Source organism: Callorhinus ursinus, unplaced genomic scaffold (assembly GCF_003265705.2).
Source record: "Callorhinus ursinus isolate GAN/ISIS: 27379988/994484 unplaced genomic scaffold, GSC_fseal_2.0 scaffold40, whole genome shotgun sequence".
Lineage (NCBI taxonomy): Eukaryota > Metazoa > Chordata > Mammalia > Carnivora > Otariidae > Callorhinus > Callorhinus ursinus.
The window spans coordinates 2,186,646-2,206,135 of NW_027397102.1; the positions used below are offsets into that span (position 1 = coordinate 2,186,646).

Here is a 19,490-nt window from a genome sequence, read left to right on the forward strand (position 1 = left end):
GTTCTTGAAACTGAGCGGCAGAGCCTAAAAACCGCAGATGGTTCTTTGGCTGAACACCTTCCCAAAGAGAACCTCCAGGGTGAGCCCCACATTAGTCTGAGTATATCCCAGAGTGATCCTCTTCTGCTTCAGGAGCTTTGTGAATTGTTCCAGGTCTTTCTGCTGAGCTTTGATGTCCTGGGACTCCTAAGGGTCTTGCTCCAGCTTCTCCTGGTCAGGCTGCACAATCCCAGGTGGGGAAGCACAAGGCTCAGGGGAGGCTCCCTCAGAGTTGCTCTCCACCCTGGTCCCCAATTCGCCCTCTGGCTGAGAGGTCTCTAGGCTGTCTTGAGGTCCAACCTGAGGTCCACAATATGCCATCACCTTGCAGAACTCATATGGCAGGGGCAGGGGCAGGGAGTGGGGGTGGGGGTGGGCACAGGGGAATCCCCCAGACCTCAGTGCCTGGCCCAATGCCCCGCCGGGTTCCTGACCTACTGAGATGGTCTTGGAAGCTAATCCAGGTCCGAGGGTCAACCCAGCTGGCTCTGGCCTTCCTGGCCCATTATCTCCACCACCTGGTGGGGGTGAGAAGGCCAAGTCAGAAGCCAGGTGTCTGACCAAGGGGAATGGAGGCACCCCAAGCTGGGAGCCTGGAAAAATGAGGGCTCTCCAATGCTCCACACCTCTGTTGTGTGCTCATTTTTATTTACTTAGTACACAGCTTGGCAACCTTTCTTTTAAAAAAAATTATTATTGATGTACAATTGTCATACAATGCTATATTAGTATCAGGTGCACAACACAGTGATTCAACAATTCTATATATTATGCAATGCTCCCCATGATAAGTACAGTTATTATTTGTCACCATACAATGTTATTACAATATTATTGACTATATTTCTTATGCTGTACTTTTTTCTTTATTTTTTTATTATTATGTTATGTTAATCACCATACATTACATCATTAGTTTTTGATGTAGTGTTCCATGATTGTTTGCGTATAACACACAGTGCTCCATGCAGAACGTGCCCTCTTTAATACCCATCACCAGGCTAACCCATCCCCCCACCCACCTCCCCTCTAGAACCCTCAGTTTGTTTCTCAGAGTCCATAGTCTCTCATGGTTCGTCTCCCCTCCGATTCCCCCCCTTCATTCTTCCCCTCCTGTTGTACTTTTAATTTCCATAATTTATTTATTTTACAACTGTAAGTCTGTACTCTTAATTTCTGTCATGTATTTCACCCATCCTCACACTTTCCTCCCCTCAGGGAACCACCAGTTTGTTCTCTGTATTTTTGAGTCTGTTTCTGTTTTTTTGTTTTGTTTTGTTTTGTTTTGTTTTAGATTCCACATATAAGTGAAAACAAATGGTATTTGCCTTTCTCTGTATGATTTATTTCACTTAGCATCATATCCTTAAGGCCCATCCATGTTGCCACAAACAATGAGATCGAATTCTTTTTTATGGATGAGTAGTGTTACATTGTATTTTTTATATTTTATAAATATATATTTAATATATATATATAATACATACATACATACATGCCATATCTTCTTTATCCATTCCTCTATAGATAAACAGTCTGCTTTCATGTTTTGGCTATTGTAAATAATCCTGCAATGAACATAGGGGTGTATGTATACTTTTGGATTAATGTTTTTATTTTCTTTGGGTGAATACTGAGTGGTAGGATTACTGAATCGTATGGTATTTTTATTTTACTTTTTTGAGGAACTTCTATACTCTTTTTCCTAGTGGCTGCATCAATTTGCATTCTCACCAACAGTGCATAGGGTACCCTTTACTCCACATCCTTGCCAACACTTGTTATTTGCTTTCTCTTTAATACTAGCCATTCTTACTGGTGTGAGGTGATATCTCATTGTGGTTTTGATTTGCATTTCCCTGATGAGTAGTGATGCTGAACATCTTTTCATGTGTCCATTTGCCATCTGTATGTCTTCTTTGAAAAAAATGTCTATTCAGGTCCTCTGCCAATATTTTAGTCAAATTATTATTACTGTTATTATTTTTATGTTGATTTGTATAAGTTTTTTAGATATTTTGGATATTAACCTCATATTGGATATATCATTTACAAATATATTTTCCCACCTACTAGGCTGCCTTTTCATTTTGTTTACAGTTTCCTTTGCTGTGCAAAATATTTTATTTTTTCTTTAGAAATAACCATACAATGATGTATATTTACATCAATACATATACATACATTATACATAATATACATAAATTATAATTTATGGGGTAAAATCATAATGATGATGATCTCTATCCATTTTTGAATATTTACTAGTGCCAAGCACACAGTTCTCAGAGCTTTACAGAACTTACTCATTGAATGTTCTCAACAACCCTATGAAATAGGTATTATTATTATCCCTATTTTACTGTTGAAGTCACTGAAACACAGAAAGGTTAGGTCACTTGTCTAAAGTCTCACAACTGGTAAGTGAAAGATCTAGGACCCAAAACCGGACACCGTATCTCCAGAATCTGCAGCTTAAACTACTTTGCTTCTGTAGCATTAACATGCCATAAAATAATAACATACAAGCTGAGACTGGGTTGAATAGAATAAACTGAAACCTGTTAATGTCCTTATATTATTTAGGAAAGCCTAAATACCTTGAATAACTTTAAAGTTTGTTAACTGCATGTAAAAATGTCAAAGGTAACCACTCAAAAATAGGAAGATCAAAGACAAAAATTGGAAGAAAAGAAGGTTCTCTCAAATCCAAAATAAGGAAGGAAGGGGGGTGAGGTGCCTGGGTGTTTCAGTTGGTTAAGCATCTGCCTTCACCTCAGGTCATAATCTCAGGGTCCTGGGATCAAGCCCTTAATCAGGGCTTTCTGCTCAGCAGTGAGTCTGCTTCTCCCTCTGCCTCTGTGATCACTTTGGCTCTCTCTCAAATAAATAAATAAAATCTTAAAGAAAAAAAGAAAGGAAGGGGGAGAAAGCAGCATAGGAAAAGCACCAACAGAAAACACAAAATAAGGTCATAAGACTAAATTCAAATACATCAGGTATTAAAATAAAAATAAATGGATTAAACCTCATTGATTAAAAAACAGATGATCAGACTACAGAAAATATTTTCCAAACATATATTATTTAAATCATACTTAAAACAAAAGAACATAGAAGAGAAATGTGGAAATATAGAAAAATATATACCAAGCAAATACCAAAAGCAACCTGAGCATGCTATGTTGGTATCAGACAAATAGATTGTAAGGCAAAGACACTATGGAAAAGAAAAATGATTGCAATTCATTCAGGTGATGTAATAGTTCTAAGTTTGCTGCATACAAATAACCTTGAAATAGATAAAGCACAATTGCTAGAGCTACAAGGAGAAATTGACAAATTGAAAGACTTAAAGCCACATCTCTTAGAAATTAATAGATTAAGCAAAGAATATAAACAAGAAATTAGAAGACATGTATAGAAATAATGAAAAAAACCTGCTTTATTAAACAAACTCAGAATCCTGAACCCAAGAGATTTTTTTAAGTACACATTATTCATCTACAAAAATTGACTGTCTGCTTGGGCTATAAAACAAGTCTTAAAAATTTCAAAGGACTGAAACCATTACAGGCCATCTTCACTAATGACGATGCTATCAAGCTAGAAATCTACCTTCTTTTCCTTCTGTTCTTTTTTTTTTATCTTTTTTCTTTTAATTTTATTAAGTTTAAAAAAATTAATTCCAGTATAGTTAACACACAGTGTTATATCAGTTTCAGATGTACAATATAGTGATTCAACAATTCTTTATATTACTCAGTGCTCAGCATGATAAACGTACTCTTTAAACCCCATCACCTATTTCACCCAGCTCACACCCACCTCCCCTCTGGCAACCACCAGTTTGTTCTCTATAGTTAAGAGCCTATTTCTTGCTTTCTCTCTCTCTCTCTTTCCTTTGTTTATTTATTTTGGTTTCTAAATTTCACATATGAGTGAAATCATACGGTGTTTGTCTTTTTCTGAATGACTTATATCACTTAGCATTATACTCTCTAGCTCCAAATATGTTGTTGCAAATGGCAAGATTTCAAAAGCAATTTTTATCGTGTTTGGTATTTATGGCTTTAAATGCTTATACGACAGAATGTTAAGTTAGAAATTGGGACTAAAGCCCCAAAGATGACAGAGATTAGATATCAATATGAGCTGTGAAACAGACTCTTGTGGATGGAAATTTAAAGTAGGTATCTAAAAATCTGTGAAAAAAAAACTTACCAATATTGAGGTATAAAATGGTCAGATTTGGGAAACTGGCTAGGATGTTTTAAGAGAATTTATTTGGCTTTTACATGCTGAGTTACCACTCCTCAAAGTGAAGGTGGTGCCTCCCTTTCACATTAACCCAATTAGAGGTGCTTCAGTGGGGTCACTTGGAGAGCTTAGTATATAGCTGGACAGTTTGGAGGATACCAAGGCTTGGAGCAAAAGGCACTGGCCTGAGTTGGCAGGGCAGAGAAATTGCATAGACCAGCTATACTTTGCTAAGGTCAAAGGTGCTTTGTGACCCAGGTGAAGGGGAGTGGAGAGAGAACCAGCATGCAGCCATTTTTTTTTAAAAGATTGATTGATTGATTTTTAATTTTTTACTTATTCAATTTAGTTAACATATAGTTTATTATTAGTTTCAGTGGTATAATTTAGTGATTCATCAGTTGCATGTAACACCCAGTGCTCATGACATCAAGTGCCTTCCTTAATGCCTATTACCCAGTTACCTCATTCACCCACCCACCTCCTCTCCAGCAACCCTCAGTTTGTTTCTTATAGTTGAGTCTTTTATGGTTTGCCTTCCTGTTTTCATCTTATTTTATTTTTCTTTCCCTTCCCCTATATTCATGTTTTGTTTCTTAAATTCCACAAATGAGTGGTATCATATGGTATTTGTCTTTCTCTGAATGACATATTTCATTTAGAATATTTCCCTCTAGTTCCATCCATGTCATTGCAAATGGCAAGATTTCATTCTTACTGATGGCTGAGTAATATTCCATTGTGGTGGAATGTGGTGGAACCAGTTTTTTGGGGCTTTTTTTCTTGGTGGCTTTCCGTGTCTCTTCTGAGAGTCAGAGCAGAAGAGACCGTTTCTAACCCTCTGCCTCAGAGCAGAGAGATCGCTATACTCAGTGAGCTCTCCAGCCACATCTCTCTGTTTCTTTCTGTGCTGCTATAAACTGCAGGGTCCTGGGTTGTGCGCCCGTCCGCAGGGCTCCCAGTCCTGCCTCCAGGTCAGGGCACGTGTCTGCCCTTTGTGCTTCTCAAACCACCTGTCGCCCCCAGTTTGCACAGGCGACCCCACCACTCTCGGTTTCTGTCCCGGGGGCTGCCCTAAAGTCCTTTCCCCGCTGCTACAGTCTGCAAGTCTGTGCCCCGTTCCCAGCGCGCGAGGCTGTCGCTCACCGGCGGTGTAAGATCCTCATGGCCAGGCTCCCTTCTGCTGCCATTTATCCTCCAATATCTGCCTGTGGAATCATGGCTCCCCGCTTCTTCCTCGAAACCAACTGCCTGTGTTATTTTGTTTGCAGAGATCCAGATCTATCTTCTTACATCTCAGGCTGATTTTGTGGGTGCTCAGAGTGGTCTGGTAGATATCTAGCTCAGTTCTGGGGACCAGTTGGAACGGGGCTCCCAACTCCTCTGCCATCTTTTTCCCCATGTCTAAAAAAATATTTTAAAAAAGGAATTGGTAAGATAGGAGCGGGAGGTGCGGGAGCAATAGTTTTGAAAGAGAATATCTTTCCTCATTAAGTATCCTTGGAACACTTGTCAAATGTTAGTTTACGGTATCTCTGTGGGTTTATTTCTGGTTTCTCAATTTATTTATTGTATTATGTGTCTATTTTTATGCCACAATCAAGATTTTTTTCATGTTTCTCAAGATTATTTTAGCTAGAGGCGCCTGGGTGGCTCAGTTGGTTAAATGACTGCCTTCAGCTCAAGTCATGATCCTGGAGCCCCAGGATCGAGTCCCACATCAATCTCCCTGCTCAGCAGGGAGTCTGCTTCTCCCGCTGACCCTCCCCACCTCGTGTTCTTTCTCTCATTTTCTCTCTCTCAAATAAATAAAATCTTAAAAAAAAAAGATAATTTTAGCTATATGGGGTCTTTTGTGATTCCATACAAATTTTAAGATTCTTATTTTTTCTATTTCCATGAAAAATGCCACAGGATTTGATTGCACTGAATCTGTAGCTGGCTTTGGGCCGTATGGACATTTTAGCAATATTAATTCTTCTGATCCATAAACATGGGATATCTTTCCATTTATTTGTGCCTCTCAGTTTGTTTAGGGTTATTATCACAAAGGACCTCGTATGTCATTTTTTTGCATCTATTGAGATGATCCCGTGTTGAGTGCATAAATATTTGTAACTGTTACGCTTCTTTTTGGATTGTCCCCTTTATGATTATAAGCGCCCTTCTTTGTCTCTTTTTACAGTTTTTCTTTTAAATTCTAGTTTGTGTGATATAAGTATTGGTACTCAAGCTTTCTTTTGACAGCCATTTGCATGATAAATGTTTCTCCATCCCCTCACTTTCATTCTGCAGTTGTCTTTAGGTCTAAAACAAGACTGTCATAAGCTGCATATAGATGGGTCTTGTTTTTTTAATCCATTCTGGTACCCTATGTCTTTTATTTGAAGCATTTAGTCCATTTATATTCAATATAATTATTCATAGATATTGTCATTTTATTAATTGTTTTGTCATTTCTGAAGATTTTTTCTGATCCTTTCTTGTCTTTATCTCCTTTGGTTTCTCCTTGCAACTCAAAGTGTCCCCTCTAATATTTCTTGTGGGACTGGTTTAGCGGTCATGATCTCCTTTAGTTTTGTTTGTCTGGGAACCTCTTTATCTCTACTTCTATTCTGAATGAGTGCCTTGCTGGATAGAATACTCTTGGCTGCAGATTTTTCCCATTCAACACTTTGAATATATCATGCCACTGTCTTCTGGCTTGCAAAGTTTCTGTCAAAAAACCTCCAGCTAGCCTTATGGATTTTCCTTTGTAAGTTAAGGATTCTTTTGTTTTCTGCCTTTAAGACTTTTTTTTTATCACTATATTTTGCAAATTTAATTACAATATGTCTTGGTGTTGGACTACTTTTATATATTTTGATGAGAGTTCTCTCTACCTCCTGGATCTGGATGTTGGTTTCCTTCTCCAGATTAGGGAAGTTCTCAGCTACTATTTGTTCAAATAAATTTTCTGACCCTTTTCTCTCTTCTTCTTCTTTTCCTAGGACTTCTGTAATACAAATGCTATTACATTTAATAGAGTCACTGAGTTCCCTGTCTATTCTTGTTTTGCATAATTATTTTTTCTCTCTTTTGTTCAGCTTGATTACTTTCCTTTACTCTTGTCTTCCAGGTCATTAGTTCAGTTCTCTGCTTCTTCTAGCCTGATGTTCATTTCATCAAGTGTGTTTCTCATTTCATTTATTGAGCCCTTCATTTTTGCTATGTTATTCCTTATTTCTGTGTTGAGGTTCTCCCTCAGGTCTTCCACTCTTTTCTCAAGTCCAGTGAATATTATTATGATCATTACTTTAAATTCTCTATCAGGCACGTTATCTATATCTTTTCTACTTAGATCTCTCTCTGTGGCCTTGTCCTGTTCTCTCATTTGGGGTAAATTTCTGTGTTCTCATTTTTCTAAGCCTCTGTGCATGTTTCTGTTTATTAGCAAAGTCATTTATATCTCTGGCTCTTGATGGTAATGGCCTTATGAAGGAGATGTTCTGTAGTGTCCTGTCATATAATGTTCCATTCCCCAGGGCCTGGCACTTCTGGGAGTGTTATCAATGTGTGCTGCATGTGCTCTGCTCTTTTCTTCTGGCTGCTTCATCCTTCAGGCCAGTTGTCTGCAACAGGCTCTCCTTGCCTGTTGTGGGCAGTGTTTGGCCCCTGGCCTGAATGTGGCATGTTTTAACTAGGTGTGCTCTGGTCTGCTTGTGAAATAAGACCTATCAACACTGCTGTGGGAACTGGAGCTCTGCATTACTCCTGTGTTGGGAGATGTGGTGTTAGCAGGTGGTATTCTGGGACAGGAGGTCTGTTGCACTGGGACTGAGGCAAGCATTAATAAGAGGGGCAGTTCCACCAGAGCATGGGGGACAGGGCTTGGTGTAAGCAAGTTAGGTAGCAAGTGTTTGTGCTGTACTGTTCCTGTAGGTGGCCTTGTGCTGATGCTGAGGGGTAGGGGAGGGAAATTGTATCTGCCAGTTCCTTTGTTCCATGAATACTACCTCTCTGAGATGTGTTCCCAGAAGAGTGAATAACCTCACCACTGCGTGTCCCAGCTGCTCTTCAGATCACTGTTTTGATGCTGTGTGTCTACAGGTTGCCTGCTTTCTCTCCAAGAGCAACACAGTTTCCTCTGGGCTTTATCACAGCCAAGCCCACTGACCTTTAAAACCCCAGGTTTTAAGTCCCGCTGGTTACAAGAACTCATGAAATTCAGCCCCTCTCACTTTCCAAACCAATTGCTATGGGGTTTTGTTTTCACCATGTGCTCCTCTGTATGCTCATCTGTCCCTCACTCCTCTCCACAAACATGGCTCCCTCCACACCACAGTGGCATGATCTGTTCCTTTCCCAAACCGAGTAACCACACTTCTTACCTTCTTCAATGTGGCCTTTTCTCTACCTCTATTTGTGTAGTTTCTTGTGTTCATTTTCAGGTCAGTTTCTGGGGTATTTAGGATGATTTGATAGTTATCTAGTGTTCATGGGTTGAGGTGAGCCTAGGGTCCTCCTACTCTGCCACCAGCTTTCAACCTTTCCACTTAGACCCTGTTTTTTATCTTGCCTTTTAATTAATCGCTTGCTTTTGATTTCTTAACACTTTTCACTCAAGGATTCCAGAAATGTTTGTACCCACCCCATGGGTAAAACAAGTTTTTTATGCCTTTGTGCTACTAATTTTAATGTAAAAATGTGTCCAAGGAGCTCATGGGGTATGTACTTGTGTGTGGTAGGTATGTAGTGTGCATACATAAGTTTATGTATTTCTGCTTATGTTGATCAGCCAGATATTCAAAAGAAAAGAGAATGGGGTCAAAATTAGTAAACATATTATTTACACAGGTGTGGCCAGAGAGTAAAAAAAAAACAACTGGAGATTGATAAAACAGTAACCAAAAGCTAATAATACCAGAAAGTCCATTACTACTCTTGAGCCTAAAGGAGCAAATGGAGGGAGCTTATAATTTCTGTCACTTCTATGCATAATGCATTCATGAATTGCTTCCACACTAAGAAATTGGTGTTTAAGCATTAAAAGAAAAGAATGTGGGAGGTAGTGACTCAAGGAAAACATCATCATTGTAGTATGGATCTTTTATTTTCAAAAGTTAATGATTAGCTAATGTCTGAGATTATTTTATTTTTCTAAAGAAAAAACTGATATGTGAGTAAAAGATAGGTTAATTTTTTTAAGATAGCAATAAAATTTTTTATTACACACCTCTTTATCATACCAGCCTTGACCATAATTAGGAGATCTGTGTTTTGTGTTTTGTGGTAGACAGAGGTGGGAGCAAATCCCTGTTCTTGCACTTACTGAAGTGACCATTTTGGTTCAGATTTCCAGGCATCATCCTTAAATTTGCAAACCTACTAAATCTACTTAAGAAAGGAAGTGGCACATTTTAAGTGTGTGTGTATAAAGAAGGCTGATTTTGGGCTAGGAATAAAAAGGAAAAACCATTACACTAATTGTTAAGAACCAACTGACTAATCCAAGTAGTACTCACAAAGGCCCCTGCAGAGATAACAACTGATGATAACAGTTCATAAAATTTTACCAAGACTAGTAAATGAAAAAGAGCCAGTTCAGTGTGTCACATAAATGTAAGCTCTGATGAATTTGGAATACTATTTAAAAAGATTGTCTTTTAAAGGTAGCAGATGTCAACATGTTTAAATAATGAGAGTCATCCTGAATTATATTAAGCACTGTCATTGATAGTTACTTCTCTTTTGACTGAAAAGGAGAGAGGAAAAAAATAAAATAGGATAAGTCGAAATCTTAACAAGTAAGCCATAATAATTATTTAAATTATCAATATACCACTAAGATTTTATATTCTCAATACCAGATTTACTAAAACAAGAAATGTTAGAGAGTATTTAATATAAGATGAAAATCAATACATTGCTTTTTTTGAAATCAACAAATGGTTATCACAGGCATTCACAGTCTCAAAGGAATTGAATGAAAATAGTCTGTAAGTTTGCTATTAGTTGATCATTTTGATGCCGACAAATGTATGTAAAACTTCTTTAGGGAAAGCATAACACGAGAAATTTTCTTCAGTTTTTCATTTTAACTATGGAAGGTATTACATAGACCTTTGTAAGGTCATCACAGACATATTTTTTTTTAATACTTTGTCTGTTATCTGTAGGCCAGAGACATATTGCAGGCCCAGTTTTAAGGACAGTAGTGTCAGAGTGAAGCAGAGAGATGAATTTGGGGGCAGCTTTCCAAGATACCTTCCTGAACTTCCACACCAACGAATAGAATCTGTATCACACATCCTCAAAACCAATTTCATTTTCCTACTACTGCAGTTTGTTATCTTACAGATAATTTGAAAAGGCTCTTCTAGAATTACAGTATCTGGGATTGTTTCCAAAGACAGCATCATGTTTCCGTAATCTGGAGCCTTTCTTTCTAGCTGGATTGTCTGTAGCATTGCCATTTCACCTAGATTTCTCTTCCACACTATATCCAATGTTCCCATTTCTGTGAGGCCCCTAATTATACCAGCTTTCTCTGAAAATTCCAGTTTAAGCTTAAGGTAGTATAAATACTGGCATCCTTCCATTGACTGCAAAAATGTTCTTGTTCCAAAGGTACACTCATCTTCACCAGCCTGACTGACTGTATTCAATTCTGCCCCAGTGTACATTTCAGGTGGTTTTAATGAAACCTTTTGTATAAAGACAGTTGAAGATGAAACATTCTGAATTTGGACTTCAAGAAATAAGTCACTTATCTCTGAATTATAAAACTTAGTTTTAACTTCCAATGGTGGGAGGAAAGAAAATAAGCACAGTTTACTAAAAAACATCTTTCCTCCACACTGTGTTGTATAGAACTGAACCTGCAGGTATGACTCTTCCAGTGTCCTTATTTTGTCATGAATGACATCATCAATACAACAATTGGATGTATGTTCTGCCATGGTAGCCATGAAGACCAAAAGATGTAAAGGCTGAATGCTTGTCTGAAGATCAGTATTTTCTTTTTTTTTAATTTTTAAAATTTAAAATTTTTTTATTATTTTTTATTATGTTATGTTAGTCATGATACAGTACTTCATTAGTTTTTGCTGTAGTGTTCCATGATTCATTGTTTGTGTATAACACCCAGTGCTCCTTGCAATATGTGCCCTCCTTAATACTCATCACTGGGCTAACCCATCCCCCACCCCTCTCCCTTCTGAAATCCTCAGATTGTTTCCTAGAGTCCATAGTCTCTCATGGTTCATCATCCATTCTGATTTCCCCCTCCTCATTTTTCCTTTCCTTTTCCTAATGTCCTCCATGCTATTTCTTATGTTCCACATATAAGTGAAACCATATGATAATTGTCTTTCTCTGCTTGACTTATTTCAATTAACATAATCCCCTCCAGTTCCATCCATGTTGATGCAAATGGTGGGTATTCATCCTTTCTGATGGCTGAGTAATATTCCATTGTATATATGGACCACATATTCTTTATCCATTTATCTGTTGAAGGGCATCTCGGTTCTTTCCACAGTTTGGCTATTGTGGACATTGCTGCTATGAACATTGGGGTGAATGTGCCCCTTCTTTTCACTACCTCTGTATCTTTGGGGTAAATATCCAGTAGTGCAATTGCTGGGTCATAAGATAGCTTTATTTTTAACTTCTTGAGGAACCTCCATACTCTTTTCCAAAGTGGCTGTACCTACTTGCATTCCTACCAACAGTGTAAGCATTGTGGTCTGAGAATATGCAGGGAATAATCTCAATTTTTTGGTATCGGTTGAGACTTGATTTGTGACCCAGTGTGTGGTCTATTCTGGAGAAAGTTCCATGTGCACTTGAAAAGAATGAGTATTCTGTTGTTTTAGGGTGGAATGTTCTGTATATGTGTATGAAGTCCATCTGGTCCAGTGTGTCATTCAAAGTTCTTGTTTCCTTGTTGATCTTCTGCTTAGATGATGTGTCTATTTCTGAGAGTGGAGTGTTGAGGTCTCTGACTATTAAAGTATTATTATAAATATGTTTCTTTATTTTGGTTAACAGTTGGCTTATGTAGTTGGCTGCTCCCATGTTGGGGGCATAGATATTTACAATTGTTAGATCTTCTTGTTGGATAGACCATTTAAGAATGATATAGTGTCCTTCTGTATCTTTTACTACAATTTTTAGCTTAAAATCTAATTTGTTTGATATGAGAATTGCTACCCCAGCTTTCTTTTGAGGTCCTTTGGCATGAAAAATTGTTCTCCATCCCCTCACTTTCAGTCTGTATGTATCTTTAGGTTCAAAATGAGTCTCTTGTAGACAGCATATGGATAGGTCATGTTTTTTTTAATTCAATCTGCAATCCTGTGCTGTTTCATGGGAGCATTTACGCCGTTCACATCGAGAGTGATTATTGAAAGATGTGATTTTTATTGCCATCATGTTGCCTATGAAGTCCTTGTTCCTATAGATTGTCTCTGTAAATTTCTGTTCTATATCACTCTTGGGGTCTCTCTCTTTTTATAGAACCCCTCTTAATATTTCTTGAAGGGCCGGCTTGGTGGTCACCTATACTTTCAGTTTCTGCCAGTCTTGGAAGCTCCTTGTCTCTCCATTCATTCTAGATGAGAGCCTTGCTGGATAAAATATCCTTGGCTGCATGTTCTTCTCATTTAGTACCCTGAATGTGTCTTGCCAGCCCTTTCTGGCTTGCCAGGTCTCTGTGGATAGGTCCGATGTTATTCTGATGTTCCTCCTTCTGTACATAAGAAATCTCTTCCCCCTCGCCACTTTCAAGATTGTTTCCTTGGATCTAAGACTAGGGAATTGTACTGTTATATGTTGGGGTGTCCGTCTGTTCTCATTGATCTTGGGAGGAGTCCTCTCTTCCTCTTGGACACGAATGCTTGTTTCCTTCTCCAGATCAGGGAATTTCTCAGCTATGATTTGCTCAAATATATCTTCTAGACCTCTCCCTCTCTCCATCCCCTCAGGGATCCCAATAATTTTGACTTTGGAATGTTTCATTAATCTCTCTCAGTGTGATCTCTTGGGTTTTAATCTGTTCTTCCCAGGTTTCTTTCTTTTTTATCATCTTATCTTCTAGCTCACTAATTTTTTCTTCTGCCTCATTTACCTTGGCAGTCAGTGTATCCAGTTTAGATGGCATTTCATTCATAGCATTTTTAAGTTCTGCCTGATTAGATCTCATTTTTGCCCTTAGAGATTCTATATTGTTGCCAATATCAAACCTAGATATCGACTTCATAATTGCTACTCTGAAGTCTGCTTCTAACATCTTGATTATATCCATATCAATGAGGTCTGTGGCAGAGGCCACAGTCTCTGTTTCTTTTCTTTCTTGGGGGTTCCTCCTCTTAGTAATTCTGTTGAAGGGGTGGTTGAGGGAATGTACAGAGTCCAAAGTATTAACCACAAGCCAAACAAGATGCACCTGTTTAGGGTTGTCTTCCTCTTGTTCTTCCAGCCTGTCTTCTGGGGGAGGGACCTACCACGCTATTTCTCAGGCAACTCTGTTTGGGCAGAGTTGCCCTGCCCCCTGTGGGGCGGTGGGCTCAGTGAAAACAGGTTTTTTGGAGTTTTTCTTCTCTGGCAGCTTTCCCTGGTGGCTTTCTGCATCTTTCTGCCCAGTCCCATCACAGGATGCTTTTGTGCTCTGGTGTTATCTCACCTTCCCAGCACCAGCTTATGGTGGCTCTCTCCCTCTCCTGTTTATCTTTGATTTTGCACACAGAATCACGGCTCCCTGCTTCATACCTCGAGACCATCGGAGAGATTCTGTTTGTAGAGATTCAGATATATATTTTTACATCTCAGGCTGATTTCATGGTTGTTCAGAATAGTTTGGTAGATATCCAGCTAAATTCAGGGGAGTGGTTGAAATAGGGTCCCCTACTCCTCTGCCATCTTTTCCATAAGATCAGTATTTTCAATATGATTTTTGCAACTTAATTGCAATCATTAGGAAGTCTCACATAGGTGAAATTTTTTCTCTCAAAATGTATTTCTAAGGATTTATGATAAAGTCAATATTTCTCCCAAACATTGACGTTTCTGGTAGGAGGCCACTGGTCATGGGCTGGTTAGAGAAATTACCAGGTAAATCGCTATATTCACATGTAACTAGAAAGTTAGTGAATGCATTATGCTTAATAGATAGCACCACTTTGAGTGTCATAAAAATCTGTCTGGGTGGATTCCCTTCCATTTTGACCACAATTTTGCCCCACCGTTTTGTAAAGCACTAGAGTTAGTTTGAGTCAGGTATGGTGAGATGACAGACATGGAGATAACTAATTTTGAATGAAGAGTGTTTTACTTACAATTCCCAAGCAAAGGTGGCATGGTGTGCCACACAGGGCTACATGAGGACGCACTAGGGTTGGTCAGAAGGCAGGAGTGAGAGAAACACATGGGTGCAAGTCTTTATTGGAATTACTGTGAGAAAGACAAAACAAAGTAATGTAAGCAGACTAAGGTTGGTTAATTTGAATAATGGCAGCAGACTCCTGGCTGTAGGGTCTTTCCCTAATTGCCTGGTACCTGTCTCTGAGGTGGTATTAAGACAAGGAGATAGTGAGTCAAACTGAGAGTTCCATTAAGGAGGTAGTTGGCTGGTATGGGCTCTAGACTGGTTGGTTTGCCTATGAGAGGCATTCTCACAGAGAAGTCATATGCTATCCAGAGGAATTAGCTTGCCCTGGGAGGGACAGTCTCTCTTTGGCCAGCAAAGCCCCAAGATGTCAAAACACCATAAAATACAGATGATTTTTTTAAAACGTGAGTAATATACTCACTGGATGTAGTCCCTGTGGAAAAGAGGTACAGGTAGACCCAGAACAAATCAAGGACACTGCACAGAGGAAAGGACCTGGCTTCCAAACAACTATATAAGTCAGGTTTCAACGTGAAAAGTAGAACTAGTAGCAATATAGGGAAGATCGATAGAGATAGAAATAGATAGATAGATGATTGATGATGATAGATAGATAGATGATAGATAGATAATTATACGGATTTGGCTTACATAATTATTGGGGCTAGCACTCCTTGTAATGTTTTCTCTGTATCTGATGCAGGTGTTTGAAACCTGCAGGTCAAGCAGAAAGGGAAGATCATGAGAAGGTTGAAATCCCATGAACACAAACTGGAAGCCAACAAGATGGACTGAAACCCATGTCCATTTTTAATGCCTCTGAGTTTGGTGGCAATAGTATCCTGTAGAAACCAGACTCCCTTGTCCTGGAGTTATATGCACACCTCAGCTGTTTCTTCATCCTGAATTAAGTCAACAGATAAGCAATAATGTGTTTATGTTACAACATGCCTGCTGCCTTCATTCCATCTCCAAAATCTTGGTAAAATCTTCCTTGTGGCCCACCCAACTGGGAACACACAACACATGGAATTCTGCAAAATGTAGTTCAGCCTAGCAAAGTTGATACATTATAAAATCTATCAATAACCTCCATCCCTGCCACCATGGCCATTTTGCTCATGAGCCCATTGGAAATGGGAGGCATGACTGGTAAAGGAGCCCAACTGATATCTATAGAATGGGGCATCTTACCCACCTTATTGACCTGAGTAGCAAAATCCTTCTCTGCTAAAGTTACCATTTGATAAGCATTCACACAGTACACTAAGATCTTCATATTCTGTGCTGATTTGGAGAGTTCTAGCCACATCTCTTATCCCCAGAACTCCTCATCTCTGATTTTCCAATTGTGTTTCTTCCAAGTTCCAGACCATCCTGTCACACCATTGGCCACAATTTACCAACTGCTATAGACTCCTATCTCTGGCCATTTTTCCTTTTAGGTAAAGTGAACAGCAGATGCACTTCTCAGTTTTGTGCATTGGGAGGATTTCTAGTCACTGCTGTCCATTTCACTGAGGTGGAAGGTTGCTGAATTTTTGTGAGACTTCCTGTCCCCCTCTGGTACATGTGTCTTTACCAAAGTATCTAATGTAGGTGCTACTGCCTGTTACAAGGTCCAATCAGCACAAAACTATTAATTTCATGGACCAGCATGATGTCCATTGGAAGAGAAAGACAATCAAGTTCTCTGTGACTAAATTATGACATAGGTATGGAGAGTTGATATATTCCTGAGTTAGAACAGTGAAAGTATATTGCGGGATTTACCAGCTTAAAGCAAACTTCTTCTGGTGATCCTTACTAACAACTACAGTTCATCTTTGAACAACACAGGTTAAAAACAAATACAACACTGTACTGTAAATGTTTCTTATTATAATCTTTGTAACATTTTCTTTTCTTTAGCTTATTTTACTGTAAGAATGCAGTATGTAATACATATACAAACTATGTGTTAATCAGCTCTTTATGTTATCTGTATGTCTTCTGGTAAACACACTATTAGTAGTTATGTTTTGGGGCAGTCAAAGGTTATATGAAGAATTTTAACTGCACAGGGGTTCAGTGCCCCAACCATTGCATTGTTCAAGGGTCAAAAGTATAGAGAAAAAAAGCATTTTCCAGATTATTAACTGCATACCACATTTAGGGGATGTATTAATTTGTTCAAATAATAACAATACATTTAGAATAGGAGCTGCACTTGGAGTCACCACCTGATTGAACTTACAAGATCTACTGTTATTATCCAAGACTCATCTGTCTTCTGTACTGGCCAAATAGGCAAGCTGAATGGGAATGTGATAAGAATCACTAATTTGTCATCTTTCGAGTCTTTGATGGTACACTAAGGTTGACAATCCATCTAGGGATGTTGTATTCTTTTTAGTTGCCTATGTTTGTAGGTAGACACAGTAATAGGGGCTTCTACTTAGCCTTTCCTACTATAATCTCCCTTGCTACATAGGTCAAGAAACCATTGTAGGGATGATGCCAGTAGCTGAGTATGTCTATTCCAATTATGAATTCTGGATCTGGGAGAAATAACCATAGGGTGAGCCACAGAGAGATTGATCCATGCTAAATATCTAGTGATGACTTGACCTCCAGAAGCCACTACTCTATGTGCTGTAGACTCACAGTAAAATCTCCAAGAATTAGTGTCAGTTCAGAGCCAGTGTTCAGTAATCCCCTAAAAGTCTAATTATTTTTCTTTTTTCACTGCTCAGGCCCTGATTAATGATCACAGATCTCTTTGAGGAAGGTAGGCAGAAAGATTAACAGTATAAGTTATTTACAGTGTAATAGGGTTTTTCCTCAATGGAACATGCCCCCACCCTTCTTTCAAAGGGGATTGGGGTCTGTAAAATGGTTCCAGTCTGCACATTTATCAAGGGATTATATCTCACTTGATGACTTTGTTCACTAAACCTAGGTCACTCCTGCTCAGACAAATCAAATAACAATTTCATAAGCTGCCCATCTATTTCAGGTTTTGGGACTCCATAATCAATTATCTGATGCTGTAGGTCTCTGTAAGTCAGGCTATTTTGATTACTGATTTGACAGTGCTGTCCATTACATTAACTATGCTCACCTTGTTTTTGGTGATTAAGTGCCACAGTTTGGCCCCAGCCATCCAGGAATCTCATTATCCCTATTGAGTTTAGGGATCCCTGTTTGATGGTGACAATTTCCAGTGTAACATCTGACCTACAGGGAATAGTGACCACAGAGCTTTTCAAGGATGCTGAGGCTCCCGTCACAAATTTATTCCATACAGTCATGGTGAAAAATGTGTCCTTTGGACACTCCTGAGGTGAGCAAGCAGGTCTTGTATGATAAATCCACTCTAACATCCAAACCTCCCTAATGCTTTGGATTCTCTCCTCTTGTATAACAAGGCAGTTCTGGTATTTCAACTTTATTTGATACAACTTTATATTATTATCACTACCATCATGATTCCACACCCTTCAGACTCATTCTTACACATATTCCTCAGAAAGTTTTCTGGATAAATTGAAAATATAATGCAGTTCCTTTAGTGTATATCACACATCTTCACAGGTCACACTTTGTACTTCATTCATTGGGGTCTATGAGGCTTAAGTCTAGTTATATAGGTCTAAAAGCAAACAAGAAGTGGTGGGAGTAGGTCCTGAGGAGAATAAGCAGTCCCTCCCAAGGTACCTACCTAAGCAGAGGTCATTACAGGTTTTTCAGGTAAAGGGGGAATAACACTGGCAGGGATAGATGTGTTGCTTTTGTTACAGTATGTAGTTATACAGACATGAACAGGAAGGGAGAAAGGAGGGTAACAGATGGACAATTGCTAAGGACCACCCAGTTTCCACCCAGAGACTGTCTCATCTCCCTTAGACCAACTACTTTTGCAGTTTAACACAGACTGATAAACAGAAGATAAGGGCTACAGAGACTTTTCCAACTTTGGAATATGTGCATGTGGCTTGTGCATAGTAACCCCAAGGTTATTATAGTATTTTGCATTGTGGTTTGCCCCCCACCCCACTACCCCCATGGGTTGCACTTAGGTGGTCATGGGAAAATGACTAACACAAACTCTCACAAAGGTTGGAGAGGAGGAAACCAAGGAGGATCGGAGGATGGAGCAATAATAACAAGATGGGAGGGAGGAGGCCAAATAAACTCCCTTAAAAAACACAATGACAAACTCAGCACTGCCACCCATCCTTGCGTCAACCCACTCCTCCATCTCTGGAGTGTACTGTTGCTTTTTGTTAAATAAAAACCTTTGCTACTTTAACTCCCAATAGAGTTTCTCCACTGAATTCTTTCCTTTGAGAGGACAAGGACTGAGGAGTTTCACAACCCATGACTGGGTAACACTTCTGCCAGTAAAAAGGGCTCAGTAGAATTGAGGGACTGAGGACATTAATGTCACCACCTTCATTGAGATCTATGCAAAGGTCCCTGCTCTAAATCTCAAGATTCCATTCCTTTCCAATTAAATCCCTAATTTTAACAGAAGAGAACCTATGAACCAATTTCTATTGTACCTCAGGCACTCACACGATGACACTCTGAGTTTCATTTTCAGAAATCACAACCTTGCATCTACAAAAGATAAAGGTTTCCTTCAGGGAAAACATAAAAGCTTTCAGGTCCCTTTTGCAGAATAGATTAGAATTAGATTAGAACTGAAGCTCTAAACCTTCTCTTTCCTCACTTTCTCCAGTGCAGTTAGGAGCAACCAGTCAGCAGCACATACTCTTCATTTTGACTAGAATATTTCAATGTAGCAAATACTTGGTCACTTAAAGCTATGCCT

The 19,490-nt window shown here is 38.9% G+C and overlaps 1 pseudogene; it reads right to left on the minus strand.

Annotated features, from left to right (window-relative positions):
* Positions 1-10,293: 10,293 nt before the first annotated feature.
* On the minus strand, positions 10,294-17,964 carry LOC112823555 (trafficking protein particle complex subunit 13 pseudogene; annotated as a pseudogene).
* Between the last annotated feature and the right edge of the window lie 1,526 nt (positions 17,965-19,490).